Source organism: Syngnathus leptorhynchus, chromosome 8 (assembly GCF_054491065.1).
Source record: "Syngnathus leptorhynchus isolate UIUO chromosome 8, UIUO_Slep, whole genome shotgun sequence".
In the NCBI taxonomy this organism is placed as follows: domain Eukaryota; kingdom Metazoa; phylum Chordata; class Actinopteri; order Syngnathiformes; family Syngnathidae; genus Syngnathus; species Syngnathus leptorhynchus.
In genome coordinates, this window is record NC_141202.1 from 447,501 (window position 1) to 468,353 (window position 20,853).

Sequence of the window (20,853 nt, forward strand, 5' to 3'; positions counted from 1 at the left end):
GCGTTAAATGCCCAGCCCGTGAAAATGCCATTGCTAATCAAAACAGCAGCACCCAACAACCTACAGTGGACGTGAAAAGTCTACACACCCCAGCTTTTTTTGTCACCAATGTTCATGTGACCTAAAACCTTGATAAGTCAAATGAAATAAAAAAATTCAATCAACAACAATAAAACCACCAACTAAGAGCACCCTCCTAACTTTTGAAAATGTCAAAATCCTAGAAAAGTCACCAAATTCCTCCAAAGCATCTCTCCACACTCTCTAAATCCTGCAACTTTGTCCCATCAGAGCGCACTGGCGCCTCCCCGAAGCCTTCCTGGTCCACCTGTGACGCCATGAAGCCAGTCTGCAATCCTCTACTTTCAATTCAAGGTGATTCTTATCCCTGACCCCCTCCTGGCCCAACGTCTCTTGCTTCCATGTTTATGTATGTATGTATGTGTGTGTGTGTGGAGAGGAACATGCAGAGTTTTTTCTTATTTTTATTTTAAGGGTCGGGTGAAGATAAGCAGAGGAATTTCAGGACGGTGAATATGGATTGGGTCTCTACTTATAGAGAAGAGCACTGATAGAGAGGTAAATAGCTCTTGGCCAAAGAAGTGGAAAGACGTGTCACGCGTGCATGCGTGCGTGTGTGGATGGATGGATGGATGTCAAACACTTTGAGAGCAAACTTAACAGCCATCTTTTTTTCTTATTCCTTTGCCGGCTTTATTTACTTACTAAATCAAGTTAGTTTGCAAAGAGAGTTCAAATCAAGTGCCTAGATAGGCAGTCAATAGGACAACAAAAAATTGGATGTTCCGTTTTTTTTAAATAAATATCTTAAAAAAATAAAATAAATACATGAATAAAAAAAAAAAAAAAATACCTCGTAAATATTGGGACTGTCACTACTATCGGAACTCAGGTTTGGTCCTGCGTAGTCTCGCATGTAGACGTTGGCCTTTAGCCAAGACAATATTTTTTTGTCATCTTCATTGAAGCGCCTGTCGTAGTCGCTGACAGACCCTGCCAAAGCTGATCCACCGTCAAGTGGAGAACCCCAACAGCGAGTCGACACCCATCACGCGCGGCTTCATATGGCAAATACACAGCTTGCCATTTTTGCTTGAAAACATTTCCGAAGTTAGCCGAGCCAGGTGAGCGGCGGCTGGCTTTTATCCCACAACAGAACACACACAAAGTGGCTGGAGAGGACTTCCACGCTAAGGCCCCTGCCGCAAAGTTATTAATGAGCTGTTTCATTTTAATTAGATAGTAATTCATGTTAATGCCTGCTTAATGGAGCCAAATAATTCCCCTCGGTCACTCGGGGTCTTTATGCTTCGTTTAGCGGCCCCCGCAGTTAGCTTTTTTTTTTTTTCTTTGGTTAATATCAACCCCCTCTAAACCTGTCACGGCGGGAAACATACGTGTATCGCGTGCTATGTTATGAGCGCTTTTCCTTACTGCTGACCGTTGGGGCTCAAAAGGTCAAACGCGGGACTGATTGCTAATGAGGAGGTGAACGCAGTCAGGTTTGAAGTACGGGCAACAAGGCTGAGGTTACGACCTTTTGTCCAAGTGCCCCCGCCCGCAGCTCACCTTGGGGTCGGACCTCCGCGTTGGTGTGTGCGCAGGTCATTGGTGCGGTGGCTCCAGACGGGCTTTTCGTGAAGGACTGACCAGTCTGAGTGCTTCCTGAGCCCAAGCAGGCGGCGAGATCCTGTCCAGGTCAAAAAATGGAGAGGAACACATTAGCGCCAGTGACAGGTATGATAAATTCATTTATGCTTGCTTTGGCAGCAACAAGCAGAGGACCTCAAACAAATTAAGACCCAAATTGTTGACGGGCCATACAAAATGGCACATGGGGAAAAAATGGACAACTTCATTGTCCGTTCAAATTTTGCGCTGCGCCGTTCTTTTATTTATTTCAAGTGGATTTCTGATGTCGCTAGGATATTTTTGAGCGCGCTAGTCAGATTAGCCACTTGGCTACAAACTGCAGCAATCTCACGAGACGAGATTTATTGTGCACCGCCTTCTTTGTTAGGGCACCCCACTATTGCTTTACTCTGCTGTTTTAGCGGGCCGGCTCCTTTTGCCCCCCTTTGCTCCCCCCTGCCTCCCTCCCTCCCTCCCTTCCTTCAGCTCACAGCAGGTGCCCGTCCTCGGCTAACATTTGTTATCTCTAATCCTGCAGGTTGGCCGTACAAAAAGAGCGTAGTAAACTGTCTCTCAGACCTAATCCCACCACTTTTTTTTTTTATGGCGCCCCCCCCCCTGACCGGCCCTCCCGCCACTATCTGTCTTTTTGGGGGGGCTGCTCGGGGTGGAGAGCCACTTCACTTATGATTGCCACTTTTTTTTCCACCTCACATTTTGCCCCTCCCTCCTCCATTTACAGTCATTTTCTGGCAATTAAAACGGGAGCGCCCGCCGCTGCAGGATTTTTGCCCGCAGTGCCAACGCGCGCCTGGCGCTGATGAATAATTTGCCCGCTAAAAAAAAAAAAAACGGAGAGCTCGCCTTTCTTTCATGTGAGCCCTTTGTTGATTTACCATTAAAAGGCGCAATGTGTGAGGGAGGGGAGAGGAGGGGGTGAGTATTTGGGGGGGGGGGGGGGCAAAAAGCACAAAATGAGGATGGGGCAGATAAAGTGCACGCACGCGCACACACACACACACACACTTGCTTCAGGGTCAAAAATATTTCAGTCTGCTGTCACTTTGTACCTTTTTTTTCCTCTAGTTTTGATTCTTGCCGTGCATTTAATTTGCTTTATCAATCGTCATCATTTTACATTTTTCTCGTGATATTTGCTAAACGACTCGACGGGGCCACGCACAGGAGTTGCTCGATTTTTGGCAATTTTTGTCTTATCGGGGGAAATAAATTGGAAAGAAATTTCTGTTATGATCTTTTATTCTATTATTATTCTGATTCTCTTTGGTCAAGCCTGGATTGTCCAAAAAGAGTTATTTGTCCGTTTGTGCTCTGTGATCGACAGGCGACCGTCACTCCAGTGTGCATCCGGCCCGAATTCCTCGCTGAGCCATCCGGAAAGTTGTGCGTGGCGAGCTCTGACTCACGGGCCTCTTCCAGGCATTGCACTGACGCGACTTTTGCCCCCGCCAACTTTCGTGAGCGTGATGACGATTACGCTGACACGAGCAAACAAACACACATTTGTGAGTAAACAGTAGTTTGTCACACTGGCACGGACGCACACAGTCAGGCACCGAGGAGATAATGGTGGCCGGAGGGCTCGCTCTTCAACGTAGCCGAGCCCCCCCCCGCCCCCTCCCTCGGCCAATGTCTCTGAGGCAGAAAGTGCGCTCGAATCCTCGCTGTCTGTTACATTTGATCACCGTCACCCAGCTGAGACGGACAGTGAACGGCTCAGCTGACGGCTAACAGACGCACATGCACGCACGCACACGCACACTCAGCTACTGTGCCAGAGGATATTACACACGGCGTCTGACACCTCTAAATAAGTGTTTACTCTGTGTAGGTCAGAGTGTGTTTGCCTTCACAGCTTAGACATAACTGCATGTGTGTGCGTGTAGCCGAATGAAATCCATCCAAAGTCGTCCTCTTCCATCCCTCTCCTGTCTTCCTCATTCATTTGTGAATAAAAATGGTACTCACTTTAAATCTATCTTGTCACTGTTTGTTGATGTATGCTGATTCCCCCCCCCCCCCCCATGTTATGAAGAATAAAAGTTCCAAATAAAAAACATTTCGAATGAGCTTTAGACTTATTTCTCTGTTGTACGAGTCATGTAAATAAAAAAGAAAATATTTAAATATATTTTTGAATACATTGCAGGATATTGTCAAACCAAATGGAATTGTCGATGATTAAATACATAAGCAGTGTAAATAAAAAAACAGAGGAGGAAAAAAAATGTATCATTCAGAAGAGTGTAGATGCGTGTTTTCGGTGGCCAACACGCAGACGACACGCATGTTAAACGTCTCTCACTGGCGTCTGCGAGGAGCTTTTTAATAAGCCCGGGCGGGGAAAAAAAAAAAAAGAGGGGGTACAGTAAATCCTCAAATCTGAGCACGTCCATCTCGGGGACCCGAGGGTGCTGCGCTATGATTGACAGGCCCCCTTTCACCGACGCAGTAGGACGGACGGGGGTGACGGGGGGACGGATTAGGACCGTCTCGCCCTAAAGGGCCATTGTGGCTGCACGTCTCTCAGCTGCTTTGCCGTGTGGTAGGGAGGGAGGGAGGGAGGGAAGGAGCGGCCTTCAGTCCGTCTGTCTTTTCCTAGTTCCGATCAAATTGGACTGGACTCATTTGATTGATAGATCACTTTAAAAAGCAAGTGGAGATACTTGAGGGGTGCTAGAAATTATGGGACACGGCTAACGTCCTTCAAATCAAAATAGGATCACTACCATACCTAGCACATGAATTTAAGTTCAATTGCTTCTGTGAACACACAAGTCGGATCTCAAATCCTCTTTCTTCATTGAAATGAATAGAAATGGCATTAATTGGTTCCAGCTTAAAAACATTGTCAAGGCGCCATTGTGCATTCATTTTTTCATATATTTATGCGTTGAAATGTAAATTTCATGGGTGATCCATGTTTCTCGGAAGCAATTCACCGCAGGTAAAATGATCTTTTCGAATAAGACTCAAATGGTCATTCCGGGTGAAGCGCTGCAATAGGCGTTTTTGTGTCGTCAGGGTCAAAAGGTAAATCTGTCTTCATTTCAGTGTCTGGTTGCTAGGCCACTCTTACGAGGGCGTCTCCTCCTCCCTGAGGTACACGGCGCTCGTATGACCTTTCCACTCTTTTCCGCTCTCCCCCCCCCGGAACTCGGCATCCGCTTCCAGAAGGGGCCTCTGGGGGGGGGGGCGAGCGCCCACCTTGGAGGCCTTTGGGCTCGGGAGACCCCTGGCTGGCACCCAGCCTTGCCAGAGGGCTCGCTCGCCGAGAACACGTCATTTCATGAGGACTGTCAAATCAAGCAAAGTGGAGCTGCGAGCAAGTCCCAAAAGCGTCGAGACATCGGCGCAGCGACGCGACTTTATCGATGAGGTTAACCCCGCCCGACGAGTCGTTGGCGTGTCACTCTTGCCTGGTCTGCATGGCGGCGTGATGAAAGCAACGCTCTGATGGCTTCGACAACAAAGAGTACGACCGCCGCCGCCGTTTGGACCATCCTCTCCTCTCCTTTCTTCTCTGCTCCTCCAGCATCCCCCTCCCTCTGATCTCACATCCTCTCTCTCTTTCCTTTTTTTCCCAGCCGCTCTATCTCTGTCCGCCGGATGCCAGTCGCCGCTTTCGGGGGTCTCGTTAAGGGCCCCGGCGATACAATCAGAGGACGGAATTAAAAATCAGAAAGTGTCCTTGTCGGAGGGAGAGACGCCCCCCGTATGGGCGCGCTTTGATGTCGCCCGAGAAATTTGAAATTCATATGTTGTCACACTTGATTTGATATTTTTTATAGTTTCTCTCTCTCTCTCTCTCTCTCTCTCCATCATGCACTATTCAGTTGTAAAGGGTAAAAGGCGTTGTACAAGTGTTTCTCAAAGCCCTTTCTTTTCGTTCATTTTTCATGTTTTGACTTTGCGGCAGCACGGGCGGGAAAGCTATAATCAATCATTTAATTTCCTTTTGATTACACTGTAGGTACTGTACGGGGCGGGGCGGGGGCACTGCGTGGGATGGAGGCCACTTTGATGCCGTCTCACTCCAAGATACCTCAGGGCGTGATATTCGCGTGCAAAAGACTTGCAGTGATAAATAACAGCCCCAAAAAAGGAAAAATTAAAAAAATGGTATGTTAACATGACGGCATCCGAGAGAGCTACAAATTGGATTGATCGAACCATTTTTGCACTTTTTCAAGACTAATATTGCATCTTTTAAGAGATGACAGCCAAAAAAATGACAGCAAGAACAATCAGTTTTTTCCACCATGAATATGGACTAGAACTTATACAAGACAATTAAAAAGACATCTTTTCAAGTCAAATAAAACAAGTGAAGGAATTTCTTTCAAACGGGAGCAGGAAGTCCAACAATTAATTTCCCAACAATTATCTGAGCGCGCGACATCCTCCATTCCTTTCCATGATGATCACCATCAATAAAAGAAATCTTTGGATATGACACCTTTTCCATCTCGCGCTGACGGCCCCTCCCAGGACACTTACAAATGGGCACCGAGGTGGCTCCGGGCGGGGTGGGGGTTCCTCATTTATCACTCCCACTGAGCTCCCCCCGCTCTCGTCTTCAACCTAAAAGACTCCCCAAGGTGAGGTGGAAGCGCGAGCGCCACCTGCCCCCTCGGAAAATATGACAACGCCGTTATCAGTCCCAAGAAAGTCATCTTTCTTTGTCTGGCCAACCACGTCCCTCTCATTTGTGTCTTCTCCGTGCCTCTCGCTATTTTCCTTCTCAATTTCTCCCCCCCAAGCTTGTGACGAATGGGTTTTAATAAACGCTGACAGAGCAATGAAATTAAAGGAGCGCATAGCATAGCTCGACGCCCGACACTGACATATTTAAAAGAGGGAGGGCCTTAATTCGGTGGGGCCTTACATCTCTCGGCCTGTTATTGGACTCATTATTACTGCCTGACATTGTTGTTTGCTGTGGTATAAAAATCATGAAAATCATAAAAGACGCAAGCAGTAACGAATGGGGAGCCTCGCAACCCCGTGACCGGCGGCTACGCACAATTTGGGACCTTTGCGCAATGCGGGCTTTCATCATAATAATTGTTTTCCGTTTATGATGACAAAAATGTAGAAATTGAAATAAAATAGGTTTTATATTTGTACATAGTATACTATAGCTAAAAATAATTTAAAAAAACAAACCTAAAAAAATAGAAAGTTTCAAAAAATTGAAAAAATTATTTAAATATAAATTAAAAACCACCTACAAAAATATAAAGTTTCAGATTTCCCCCCCTAAAAAAGTAGCCAACCACAAGATTTTTAGTGGGCGTTCCAACTTGTATTTTCCGTGGGTAAAAACCAGACTTGGAGCAGACAAGACCAACGTTTATCCGCCAACTTTGTGCCAACACTGACCACCCCCTTTGCCCCCCTTCTGAGTAAACAGTTTATTCCATTGACCCTATTAGCAGATAGACTCCGCCCCCCCCATACCATCTCATTACGGGGGCAGCTCATAAAGAAAGGGAGGTTGGAGGGGGGGGGGGGAATACGTCGAGGAAAGAAGGTGGCGGACGCGTCTTTTTTTTCCGAGAGAACTCTTCCATAAGGAATAACTGACACGGGGGACTTAGCCACGCCTCGGGAGCTGCCACTCGGTGTCGGGGTGCATTGTTTGCTCGGATTACAGGCCGAGCAGGGGAACCTAATCCCCTAATTTTTAATCTCCGCTGATTCCACGGCGATGCAGAGGACACTTTGGGGGGGGGGGGGGTCCTTCCCTGGGACGTCTGCGGGGGTGGGGAGGCCTGAGCCTGGTAACAAAGGGCATATCTGCTAGTTTAATGCTAACATGGAATCAAAACATCTAGTAGCCGACCAACCAACTGTGTGGCTTCGGCTTGAGCTTGTTTGAATTACAGAAGCTGGAAACGAGAATTGGAAATGCGGATGTGTGGGGAAAAAAAAAAAACGCAGTTCAACCCGCAACCAAAGCACCCTCAGCTGTGACGGGATGGAAAAAGGCGAGCTGGGAATAAGTGCGAGCATTGATAAAGTCACCATGGGCGGCTGGCTTCCAGAGTGACTGCCAGCCAGCCAGCCAGCCAGTGCCGGACCCCTTGGAACCCGGCCAAGACCGGGGGGCCCTTTTGTGCACATTCCAATCAGCCGCGGATATTTATACTCGGAGGCCTAATTGAAAGGTTGACTTGCGAAGCATCTGTGCACACACGCGCACGCCGCCGCCCCCTCCGCTCCGTCTAGTGTTGACCCGGCGGAGGAAGGAAGGAGCCAGACGTGGCGCGTGCATGTCCCCGAGGGGAACCCGGATGCAAAGTGCCAAAAGGTGGAATTGGGGATTTGTTTTCATCTCCTCCATATTGATGGCCCCGTCATCGTAAGAATAAAATGCTACCTTGATTTTCAATTCACTGTCACGCCACGTACTCAAGTCAGATCTCCCAAAGCAACAGTTCCAATTCATTTCAATGGAAAGGCCACTAATGCGTTCCCACCACAACATTGTTCAGAAAAAAAAACTGTATAGGATTGTCGCATATTAAATCAAAAAAGCCACAAGCTATTAACAAGTTTAAAATCTTTAAAATCTCGCCACATTTTGTAAACATACTAGTACACAAGAGATCACATTCATCACCACCAGGGGGCACTATAATAGCCTTAACGGTGAATCCAACAATTTGAATGGAGTGAGGTGAATAAAAGAAATATTTTCTCTGCAGCATAATACGCGATTGCTTGAAACACTTGGAGAAGCCCGCCACGAGTCAAAGTGGAAGCCAAAAGGTAGGTGGACTCCCGGGAGCGCAATGCGAGAATGAGCAAAGTGAAGCCGCTGATTCATGCACAATTAGTCTTGTGTTGTGTCACTTGTAACAGGACGGGCCCACAGAGTTTATTCAAGCGCTCGGCGCCGTTCCAGCTGGCCCTTCGCTCATCTCGCGAGCGAGCTTCTCGTGCCAGCTGGCAGCCCAATACAGTCCCGCCGCTCGCTTCATGACAGGCATCGCCCCCCCCCAAAAAACCCGGTGGTCCTTCAATGCTCCTTTTCACCAGCGCCAAAAAGAAAAACACCTTTTCATATGTTCCCCGCCAAGGACGCAAGTTGGAGAAGTTGATTCCAAATGCTGCCTGAAAACATTTGGACTTCCTCCGGCATGAACAACAACACAACCCGTGTCCTTCCTATGGACTCCTTCTTTCCACCCAAAATGTTTTTGAAATATCAGGCCAGCTAAAAAGTGCTGTCGCTGGCAAAACCTTAAAGGGGAAGAAGTCCCGGTACGGCTCCAACTAGTACTTCCACATTTGATTTCAAATAATGTCCAAGTTCTGCACTATAGCCCCCACTGATTGTGTGATCTTCCTCCTTACTCCCTTTATTTTGATCAAATGTCTGCAGATTCTCCTCGTGGTGAACATCTCTTCTCCAACGATTGTTTTATTTGAAGCGCCCACTCTGTCAAATGAAGCCTGATTGCAAGACAGCCCAAATTGGATCAAAGGGCTTATTTGAATTTGTGCTCCGCTCTGCTCTGCTCTGCTCTGGCCCTTTTCCGGCTCTCAGGTGGGCGAGCGGCTGGCTGCTTACTCAGCACCAGAAAGAAAAGACAAGAAAAGAAAAGCTACTGGTTAGAAACGCCGGATATTGTCTCCGCCCGCATTCAGGTTGACAGCAACACAAGTTGTCAGTCCCTGGACAAAAAGCAAATGAATATTTCAAGATCATTAGCGATGCCCCCCAGTCAAACATGCAGGAGGTAATTAATTGATCCAGCCTGGCGCTCCGCTCGGCTCCGCAGAGAGATTAGACCGGATGGATGACTTTTTTGTTTATCTCCCGTTTGATTGCTCTGAGCAAATGATTTGCTATTGAATGGAAAGCAGCTAGCTGTATATATTTGACCTGCATACAGCGGTTGGGGGATGACGGGGGTCCCCCGAGCGAGCTCCTTTTCCGTAGCGTGTCGATCCTATTGTATTTATTTTGGCAAAGATCTTGGCCGGCGTCCTCCGTCCGTCATCGAGTGTGGGATGCGAATGAATGGAGTGTCAACGCCTTGCTAATTGTCGGCGGGCGCTGTTTCATTTATTGCCGGCGGGCGTGCCAAGAAGGAATGCTGGGTCATTTTTCTTTTTTTTTCTTTTCATTAATGTGTTGGCAGATGATAAAAACAATCAAATATCAAATCAAATAAATCTTTGACGTCATTCCACTTTCCAAAGAACCACGGTGGATGTCGGACCTCAACAAGTCCCTGAGCAGCGGCATCTATCTTCATTTGGGCCGTCTTTAATAATTAAGCCGATACATTTATTTATCAGGCCGAGGCCCAGGTGAGTTGCGCTCCTCTCGGGACCGAGGCTCGGAAGATACAGCTTCCTTTTCATACCGCACGCATCAATGTTTGCAGCCTCGGGCTCAAAAAAAAGAACAAAAAACAAAGAAGGAAATAAAAACATGGATTTGGCCTTTATCCACTTTACCTGCAAGATATCCCGCATCGGCATTTTTCTGATGTGCTAATGTAGTCTAATTTGAAATTGCCGGTAACGGATATTTAGCGCAAAAGAGGAGAGCGGCTCCTGAAACTGACAGCAGCTTCCAACGTGTGCAATGTGGACATGCTGTGATGAAAGACTGCTTTCATCTTCATCACATATCCAAAACTATTTCATGCGCAAACACATCTTGCTAGGTTTTGGAGAAGAGATTTGGGTCAAAAGATGTTACTCATGGCCTACGTGTTTGTTTGTTTGTTTGTACACCCCCTTGTGTTTGAGGAGATCATATCCGTGTCTGAGATGGTTACGTCAAAATTCAGCAATTGTAGCACACTCAACACACCGTTTTCGATCTTGCTGAAATTTGCCAATTGTGACGCAAGGTTATGATGCAGGGCTTCAGAATAACTTTTATATTTTTTCTTGGTCACCGAATGGTTGACAAAATGTGACCACTTTGTGTTTTTTTTTACTTTTCATAAGAATGAATGAATTCATTATATTTCAATGAATTATAAATGTATGAAATTATAATGTCATTAATTATAGGTTAAATATGATTATTAATATTGAAAAATAACATACAGTTGGCCTTGTTTTACTAGCAAGAATAAAAGAAATGAAATCATGATCTTAATTGAATTCTTTCCCAGGCTTGGCTTGGTTTAGCACGTAGATTACGCCTAGCATACAGTCTATCATCTGATAATTACAGATATTCAATAGCGCTTATTTTCACTCTGAGTACTCACTGATATCGAGTAGTGATACCTCTACTGCTTTTCACGAAAGCCGGGCGAAGGTGGGCGAAGGAGGCGGGCGCACGCCGAGGGAGGAAGCGTCGGGTGAAGAATGAAAGCGATAAAGCGGCAGGCGAAGAAGAGGGAAAGAGTACGGGCCTTGATAAGATTTCAATGGAATGTTTGTTGACAGGGCTCCGTGGCCTCGGGATAAATGATTGAACACCGCGCCTGTCAAAGCCCCGACGTGGGTTTCTGTGGGCTCGTCTTTCTCTCCCGCTCTCTTTCGCTAGAGGGAAGGTAACGGGCCCGCTAATTGACACAGAATTAAGCATGAAAGGCAATGCCAGCCAGCCAGCAAGCCAGCCAGCGCTGACGCCTTCTGCCTTGGATGGCCTCCCTCCCTCCCTCCCGAGCGCCAAAATGGGGGAGAGAGCCAATTGAACACATATTGAGTTGACATCAGACACGTGCAAACAGACAAGCGTGAACGCAGCTTCACACGCAAACAAGAGGATCAACATGCTGGCGGATGGATGGATGGAAGGAAGGATGGATGGATGCATGCATGCATGGGCCACTCTTCACTTACACCACATCAGGCGTTTCGCTATTTTTTTAACACCTACGCACATGCAAAAAAAAGCTGGGGGGGGGGGGAACCCACAAAGTCATCCTCTTCCAGTGAAGATAGGATATTGGGTCAAATGTAACCAAAATATAATCATTTGGAAATCATTCGCAAGTTGTATCAGTTGATTTCAAGGACAATCCTTGAAACTGCTCAACTTTTGGGGATTTGCACAAATTGGAAATGGAATTGTATGCTCGGATGCAATCTTAAAGTGGAAGTCATCTCCAAAATGTTCTTGACAGTACTATGTTCGGATTCATATTGTTTTTGTTAAGCAGCAAAAATGAGCCGTTTGTATCCATCTCAAGGGGCGCCATTTTGCCACTTGCCGTCCAAATGACATCACAGCTGCCGGGTTTTGGTTCACAGCCAATCATGGCTCAGCTTTCAAAAAAAAAAAAATCATTATTTGCAAACTGAGCAAAGTAGCCGATCGGCATTTTTTTTTCCACACAGCCCGCCCACTTCATTTCAAACAATGATATCGCAGCTCGAGGAAGTGGAGCGACTTTCAGTGTGAACTAGAAACGAGAGTCTGCTGGGTCAAAGGTCGGACTCCGAACGGCTGACTTGCAACCAATCAGCGGCAGCGGGCCGGGGGGTGGAGGGAGGAGACGAGCAAGGGAAGGAGGGCGGATCCCCAGGGTCAATTATCTGCGGAAAAGGAGGTTCTGCATCTCATTTGCAAGGAGCGGCCAAAAGGTGCACCTGAGCTCGGCGACCGCAGCACGCACACACGCATGCACGCACGCACGCACGCACGCACACACGCGTTCAGGCAATTAACGCTGGCTGCCTGCGCACACCTTGACGCAAGTGACAGTAGCCGAGGGGGCGGGGCCAGGCGGCTGAATGAGAAAAAGCCTCCTGCCTTCCCACTGAGACTAATTTCACGTAAGGGGGCTTTGCCGTACACTTGGAGGGCTTTGGGTTCAAGCCCGCGCGGCGATGTGGCGCGCAGTCGCACGCCTCCAGATGCTTTTCATTCATTTTGTGCATGAAATCAGATTTACAAATGTTTTGAAATCTGATCTCATATTACACTTGTAAGTTTCCAATTTCAATACTTAAAGATGCTACTTTCCAAGCTCAGTGGTGGCCCCTAGTGGTTGTTTCTGCTTACACAAAACATTCCCCCTTACCTGGCTCCAATTTGCGCTTCTTGAACAATTTCTCTTATCAGCGTAGCGCCAGAAATTGTGAACTCGGGCCCTGGGGTGACGCTTGCAGGTAAATTGTCCACCATGGAAATTGCACACAAGATGAATGCGTGCAATTCAGGTGATATTAGATGCAATTTTCTTATCTGGTAAATGGAGCCCCGATGGCTGCCCATGTGATGACTCCCAAGTAGATGAATCAAAGCCAGATTCAGAGACAACCTGACTTACTAAAAATTCAAACAAACTCTTAATTGTCGGGCAAATCCGTCAATACAAGCAGATTTTAGGCCGATCGTGTGATTCGGGGAATAAAATATCTCGGGTGCTAAATCAATGTCGATGACAGAGAACACAAGAAACCCTCAGGCTTTTCTTTTCTGCCTTCATGTGGACATCTTTCAACACAAAAGACTGACTGACTGACTGACTGACTGACTGACTTGTTGGAAGCAGTCACATTGAATATTTAGCAATATTGCTCCGGGGCTCCCCCTAGAGGTAAGAAGAGTCATTTATATATATTAAAAAAAAAAACAACAGTAATTAATACATGATTACGGAACAAAGTAAGTTTGTTTAGTGATGTGAGTAGAAGACAACCCCAAAATTAAGAAGGGCAAGTATTAAGTCAAAGGCCCTTGAGCTTGCCAGATTTGGAATTTGATGCAACGATACGGGAAAATTCTGTCAACTAAAAAAAGTCAAACATTTCATGTGAAGCGCAAAGGTTGTACAATTCAGTCATTTCGATTAAGTTTAAAGGTTGTACAATTTGGTTTTGTATCACAAACTTAGATGCTCCGCTCATCATACAAAAATTCATTATGGACTGAAATCTGATATTTTTTTTGGTTTGGATTTTTTTTTTTTTTCAGTCATCTTCTTCTGGAGCAATAATAAAAAAAAACATCTTTGGAGGAAAAGTCTGTGTGCGTGCGCGTGTGGGTACACACATCAGCACATCAGTGCATTAGCATGTAATCAAGTCGCGACCTTGGCGATGACCTCATTGCCACGGGGCATTTTGCAGCTAGCAAGGCTAATACGGGGCTAATGAGCGCCATTCATTGCGTCTGGCTGCTCGGGAGACACAAAAATGACTCGCGCGCACACGCAAAAACGGCTCATGCGTGCACACACACACATTTAATGGATCTGTCCTTCCGATCAGCGCGCTTTGGCGCCCCGAAGCCCCAGAAGGCAAGCCAGCGTGTCCCTCAGTGGGCAGCCTCTTTTTCTCCTTTTCCCCGAACCGTCCTCAGTCATCCGAGGAGATGGAAATAGACGCCGGCCGGCCGGCCGGCCAAGTCAACTTGTGGTTTGCGCACACGCAAACACACAACGTAGGACAACTTTCTCCCGCTGAGGCACTGCTCGCAGTTGTCGCCACCGAGAGGGAAAAGAACTAGCGAGAGAAGAGGAATGTGTATGTGTGTAGTTCCAGAGCATACGCACACACACACACTGTACACACTTAGAGCAAAGCTGGCTGGCTTTTGACAGAGGCAGAATTATTACGGCGAGGTGAATATTCCACCCTTGGGACTTCATTTACCTCCAGCATATTCACTGAGTTTCTCCGTGTTTTACTGCGCCTCATAATCCCAACCACACACACACACAGGCGTACACTCACACACTTGCACACTATTTTTTATGTGTTGTCGGGGGTCATTATTGGGATCATTATGGGATGTGGATAGTGTTCAGATCCCCCCCGACCCCAAAGCCAACTACAAGCCTCCCTCTGTTTTGGTAGCCGCCCACCCAGAGTCCTTTTTTCTAAATTCAACCCCCAAAGCCATTTGAACTTATCAACGAGAAAATTGGGAAGCATGTCTAACACGAGTAGACCCACAAAAAAAGTCTCAAGGGGTTATGCCTGACCTGTGAGGGCTTTGTTTGTGACTCTTTTCGTCTTTGCAAACCATCTGAGAAATGTTGTCAGAATTTTGACCAATTTGGTCAAATGAAAAAAGATTTGGAATTTTTGCAAAGCCGGGTGACTTGCCACAAAACAAAAATGTCTGGTAATTCAGCACCATCAGGTTCACTTCATGTAACATTTGGGAGGCATGTTCATCATGCGTATACCCACAAAAAAAAAAAAAAAAAATCCTTATCTATTTGATCTATCTATGAATTTTCTTCATTGTGCCTGGGTGGAAAATTTTGTGGAAAACCACCATTGACTTGGGTCACATCTTGACCAAACGTCACAAGCGCCATGCAGGTTATTATTAAATTGATATGAAGCGAGCCAAGGACACTAGTGGATCTCTTTGTTGTGCTGTTTTTTTTGCTTTTTTTTCCTCTTTGTATTAACGCATCATTAAAAATTGAGTCAAGTAGGCAGGTCAGGAGACGTTGCATATGTTTGGAAGCCTTATTATTATTAAATAATCATGTTTGTCTGCTGAATAGGGAGTGACTCATGCCACTATATCAGTAATTAGATCAATTATTGATGGGTCGGCGTGGGCGCGGGTGAGAGGATGTTGCGCCGGTGGAAATGGAATTGCCAAAGCCAATTATCGTCTTTTTCTCCAAGAGTGGCCCCACTTGGGTTGTCACTTCAAGACGGCCAAATGACGCCACTAATAAAACCGCAACGAGCACTTACGCTCGTCTTAATTAATGGTCCGCTGATTAATATTTTAATTGTCGAGGATTAAATACCACAGGCGCACGCGCGCTGGCTGGCTGGCTGGCTGGCTGGCTGGCTGGCTGGCTGGCTGGGAAGGAAGCGTGCCAGGTTTCACACTTCTTATGCGCCACTTGAGCCGCTCTTAATGATCACTCCTAAAGTACGTCATTCGAGGTGCTTGCTATCTAAAAATGGACAATCACAATAAATACAATGTTAGGCTACTTTTTTTTTTAACCACATTTCTGAATAGGGCTTCAGCAAGCAAATATGTTCTTTTTGAATTTGGATATCCTATCCTAAGTAATCTGACAGCTCTCGCCGATCTTCACTGGGCACTAGCTTAGCGGCTAGCTGCCTGCCCCTAACGCTGTTAGCCGCTAATGCTGGAACCGCCGCTAAACGCAGGCAACAGAGAGCGTCTAATACGTCGTCAGCGGAATTACGTATTCATTTTAGTCTCCTTAATTAGCGATTTTGATTTCAGGATGACAACCTATTGATCTCGATGGCAACAAAATTGTGACATGCAATAAAAATGGCCCACCTACAGTCGAGAAGTCAAATCGGCTGTTACGTCGTGAATAACTTCAAACTAAAAGTACAAGAGCATTGATGTGCAGATATTTTTTTTTACTACCTTCTAGAAATGTGCTTTATACACGTGACCAGTTGAGATAAAAAATATTGGTAATTGGTTGATCATTATTTCTCCCACTCTAATAAGGTGCCTCTGGACTATTCATCAAATAGGACAACAACACGGGTGGCAAAAGTCGCCACCAGACTCGACGCTGGAGGCTTTCGCACACGCCACTATGCGAGCACGTACGCTCGACTTTAGTGATAAAAAGCAACTGCGCTTCATCCCCGAATCCCCATCAACCCCCTCTCTCTCTCTCTCACTCTCAGGAGGCCACAGCGCCTTCCAACGTCGACATGAATAAAACAAGTTATTCTTTTCTAGATAAACACCCTCTGCGTGCCAGCAAACAAGAGGGGGAAACGACGCCGAGCTTTGGTTTTCCTCCAGCAATTGCGTTGAAGACAGGGAAGGGGGGGGGGGGGGGGAGCAAGCTCCCTCGACGCTCGCCGGGGCCTCCCCGTGCGCCGGTCCTGCGCGGAACAAAGTGTCTTCTTTGCCCGAGGCGGCGGATGAAAGTTCTAAGCACAAACAAAAGCTGCTAAATACCTTAGCAGGCCTCGCAAAAGCCTATTCTTCATTGGCTTTGTCAATTCCTTATGTACATGATCATAATCATCCAATTCCCCGCTGAGGCTCGGGTTTGTTCATTAGAATGGCCGCTTCGGATGCTAAGTGAATCGTTAGCGAGGCCCGCATTTGACAAAGGTGCACATTAGCGGACGCTAAAGGTTAAGCGTGCTAAAAACCAGAGAGGAAATGTGGCGGACAAATTGAGAAATTAGCAATAGGCCAGTGGAGGAGGTCTCCGAGGAGCCGGCGCTGAGGCGAGAGCCATTATGGGATGTGGCGCCAGGCAGCTGGGTGGCTAATTAGCATGTGTTTAGCACGGGCCCATGTATACGACTCGGAGCGTCCACTTGGCTGCACTATAAGAGACTTTGATACCGTGGCGGCATCCTTGGGGACGGACGGGGTGACCCAATGGAGAAGAAGCAGGGAGCCCAGATGTGTGTGTGTGTGAGTCAAACAGCTGGCGGCCACCATCTGCCGCTGCTCGACATCTGCAGCTTGACGCTGCATGCGCATCTGTCTGCTTACACGTGTTAGGCGTAGGCCGGCGTTTAGTGACGCGAAGTGGAGCTAGAAAACTTATGAGCGAGACTTTGCAGCCCATTTTTGAATGAAAAATGCTTTGACGCCCTGCGACAGGATTTTTTTCTTAACAAAATATTGGAACATGAAATATGTGTCAATAAATCAATAAACAAACATAAATAAACACATATATAATATATAATGAAATGAATAACTAAATAAATACAAATATAAAAAATAAATAATGGTTGGGACTGTGTGTAACTGCTCAAAAGTGTCTGGCCTCTCATCATGAACCACCTTGGCACTTCTAAACTGTCCAGAGGTGAGAACGAATACCTGTCTATGCGCCATTATCGGGCTACCAGTCCGGGCTGTACCCCGAATCGGCCCCGGTTCACCGGCGAGCCTAATGAGGACAAGCGCCGTAGAAAATGGATGGATGGATGGACGGACGGATGGACAGAAATCTAATCCGGTGGCTGTTCGCTTCAGAAAAAGCAACATGACGGACTGTCAGGAGTACGTCAGTTTCGGATTCCAGAAAATGAGTGCTAGGCACAGTGGGAGGTGTGGGGGGGAAAAGCTTGCTAAAAATCTACCCAAAACAAGCCACACGAGACGAGACGCACGTTAATTAGCCAGCCCATATTACAAGATGAATCAAAGATGGAGGAGGAAAGATCCAGGAGGGAGGCCGTTGATTTGACGAGGGCCCGGGGGTAGCCTACGGGGCAGAAGGGCGGCTGGGGATGACGGACGGGCCGACCGCCGCTGCTTCTTCTCATCAATAGTTAAGAAGAGAACCAAAAGAGCATCAACAGGCTTTGGGCTGCTTCATCACGTATGCGTTTTGATTGGGCGACTACAAACCGAGGCTGAGGCTGGCGTCGTGGCGGGAGAGCATGATGAAAAATGACGCCTCTTTACCTCCCCAAATCTCCAAATCCAGGAGTGAGTAATTGCGAGCGGCGGCGAGGAGAAGCCGAGGGCCGTCCGCCAGCCAAAGTCCAACTACGGCTCTCTCTGTATTATTATCATGATTATTGTTGTTATTTTTTTTTTCTTCCCGTTTTGACGACGGCAGGATTTTTTTCCTTCCTTCCTTCCTTCCTTCCTTCCTTCTCCTCCTCCCTGACATAAAAGTAAACAATGTTGCCTGCAGGCACAATTTTCCTCAGCAACACAATAAAATGTGCAGTGAATTTATGATGGTCATCCATTAGCTCTTACCATGGAAACATCACCCGTATCTGTCGTCCATCATTATAATAGAGGGTTAATGCACCAAATTTACATAAAAAAGTCATATTGTCTGCATGAATTATTTACACCCTCAGCTGTTTTTTCCAATTCCGTTTTTTTCCCCGCCTCTCATTTGCGGCGAGGGAAGAAGAAGAGGAAGATGAGGAGGTTTGGTCCAGATTCCGGCAAGAGAAAATCGGATCCGTTTTTTATTTTATTTTTTTTTCCCCATGATAGCGACTTGGCAACATCTTTCTCAATGTGGGACATTCAGGTGATGACATTAGGCAGGCTACGTCCAGGAGAAAAAAACTATTTGGCTAGAAATAGTATCCTTTGGCTCGCTAGAATGTTGCTTCCTCAACATCAAGGAAAGCAACTAAAGAAACTGCTGAATAACTTTATTAACACTCTGCGCCCAATCTGTAACGCTGCCACTACTGCCACCTACTGGAGATGATGAGCAATTACAAAAGCAAAGGCCATTTTTGTTCCTTTCAGACTACGAGGTACTTCAAACTGGTTGGATTGAAAGTTTGATTTGAGTTTTGCCATCCACGTATTTACAAATCCTTCTGGGCTTTGTAAAGTTCAAATGACGGCGGCCTTGCGCAGTCACGGCTGCCAGTGCCAGTCATGCAACGGTGTAAGTGAATTATCACGCCGCTGTAATGAAGCCTTGCGCAGCACTAACAGTTGCCTCTCACACCCCCGAGGGAACGGATTGGCAATTGAGCAATTATGACGAGCTCAATTACTGTCATCATATTATGATAGCTAATCCAAGTGCACGGCGCGGCGGGTGAGTGCGCCGCCGTTAACCCACCCCCCCCCTCCCTTCTCCCTCCCCGCTGTCACGGAGGTGAGAAAGTGCCGTCAGTGACGCCAACGCCCAAAAATGTGACAAATGTGTCAGTCTGCCGGCTGGGTGTCTTGTCAAGGATGTCTCCGGGACGGATGCCTTAATTGTTCCGGCGGCGGCGGTGCTCCTTCCCTCGTCAATTTCTGGCGCTTCCCCATTGCGGCTAACATACTTTTCCAACAAACAATTGTGAACGTTGGCATAGTTGCCACTCAAGCAACCCCCGAGGTGTGAAAAAGGCAGGATTTGGAGCTTAGCAGCTTTACAACCAGGTTTTTTTATTTTTTATTTCTGTCTGTGGTTACAAATGGGCGGATTCCCCGCGGAATCCAGAAGTGCTGAGAGCGACGCGAGCGGGTCACTTTAATGTACAAATAGGGCGGCAAACAAATTTGCATGGCAAAATTAAAAATCAATGTCTTCCAACTCGTTCTCTAATGACCAATCTCCCAACAACTAAAGCTCTCGGGTGCTCATTAACATTCTGGAGGGGGGGGGGGGCATGAAAAGCGTTGGCGCTCGGCATTCATCTCTCCCAGAAAAAATAAAAACTTGTATCCTCAAATAGGTGAGTCAAAGGTCAGCCGTCATTTGTGAAAAGTGCTGCCAGAAAGCGCCAATGAGGCCCAAAGAGTCATGAGCTTATTCAAAATCGCTAGCTCGATCCAAGCGGTGGAAAACTAGCTCCGTTGTTTTCATGAACAACTATTTGTTCAATGGCCGTCACTTGACTCCACTGGCCGTTGACCGGGAGGCGCCGTGCAAAGTGTCCCTCACGCTGGCCCGTTGAGAAATGGATCGCTTACCTCTTAAGCCAAGCCAGTGGAAATAATACGGCTCACACATCAGGGTCAATTGTCCTGAAAAAGACAACGCTGGGGGGGGGGGGGGACATATTGATTTTTCATTTGGTCGGGGTAAGCGAGCATCCCGCCCGCCGCCTGAGCGAGCGCCATGAGGCAACGTGCCAGACGGATCCCGTATCGTCGGCTGAGAAACATCCATTTGGATCAGAATCTAAAAGGATTCCGATGGTGTACTTTTGCCCATCGCTACTTTGCCTCCGTGACTAAAGTGTGAAATATTCCCAGTCAAACTTGCAGCACAGTTCTTTCCCCCAAAAAAAGTGACATCTTGTGAGAGCGCTTCAGAATGTTCATTTTCCGTTTGATGCCCCGGATCCCGACTCTGACTCCAAACAATAAAGGAATGCTAAATCTCACAAGCCCTGTGAACCCGTCTAAAGTAGTTCATCACTACGCAACCGATGCGGTTTGATAAAAAGTGCGGAGAGATTCATATCAGCTCCTCGGCGGCGCTTGCGGGAGAACACCTGGTTTTGGGTCGCAAGCTCCTACGCATCCTTGGGAAGAGTTCAGCTCGTCTTTTGGACACGGTGTAGGGGAAGCGGAACCTCTTGCATATACATGAGCCGCTTTCTGCTACTCCGGACACGGCGCCGCATGAATTTTGCCCATCGCCTCCTGATTTACGGAGAATAGCCAGCGGGTGGGCGTGCGTGAGGTGTGACAGACGCGCCAACGGGAGCGGCGGTGCGCTGCCCTCTCGCCGCCGTCTTATTCCGCTCCTCCGCGCGGGTCAAAGTTGAAGGCTGACAATATAAGCTCATCGGCACTTGTAAATATTAATG

General features: G+C 47.0%; 1 long non-coding RNA gene across 1 annotated transcript in view; it reads right to left on the minus strand.

Moving 5' to 3' along the window:
- Positions 1-958: 958 nt before the first annotated feature.
- The window catches only part of LOC147051523 (uncharacterized), a 124,103-nt gene continuing 104,208 nt past the window's right edge, over positions 959-20,853 (minus strand). The window contains exon 6 of the long non-coding RNA XR_015066960.1: positions 959-1,711. This is a non-coding gene — a long non-coding RNA (uncharacterized LOC147051523). The remainder of the gene's footprint in view (positions 1,712-20,853) is intronic.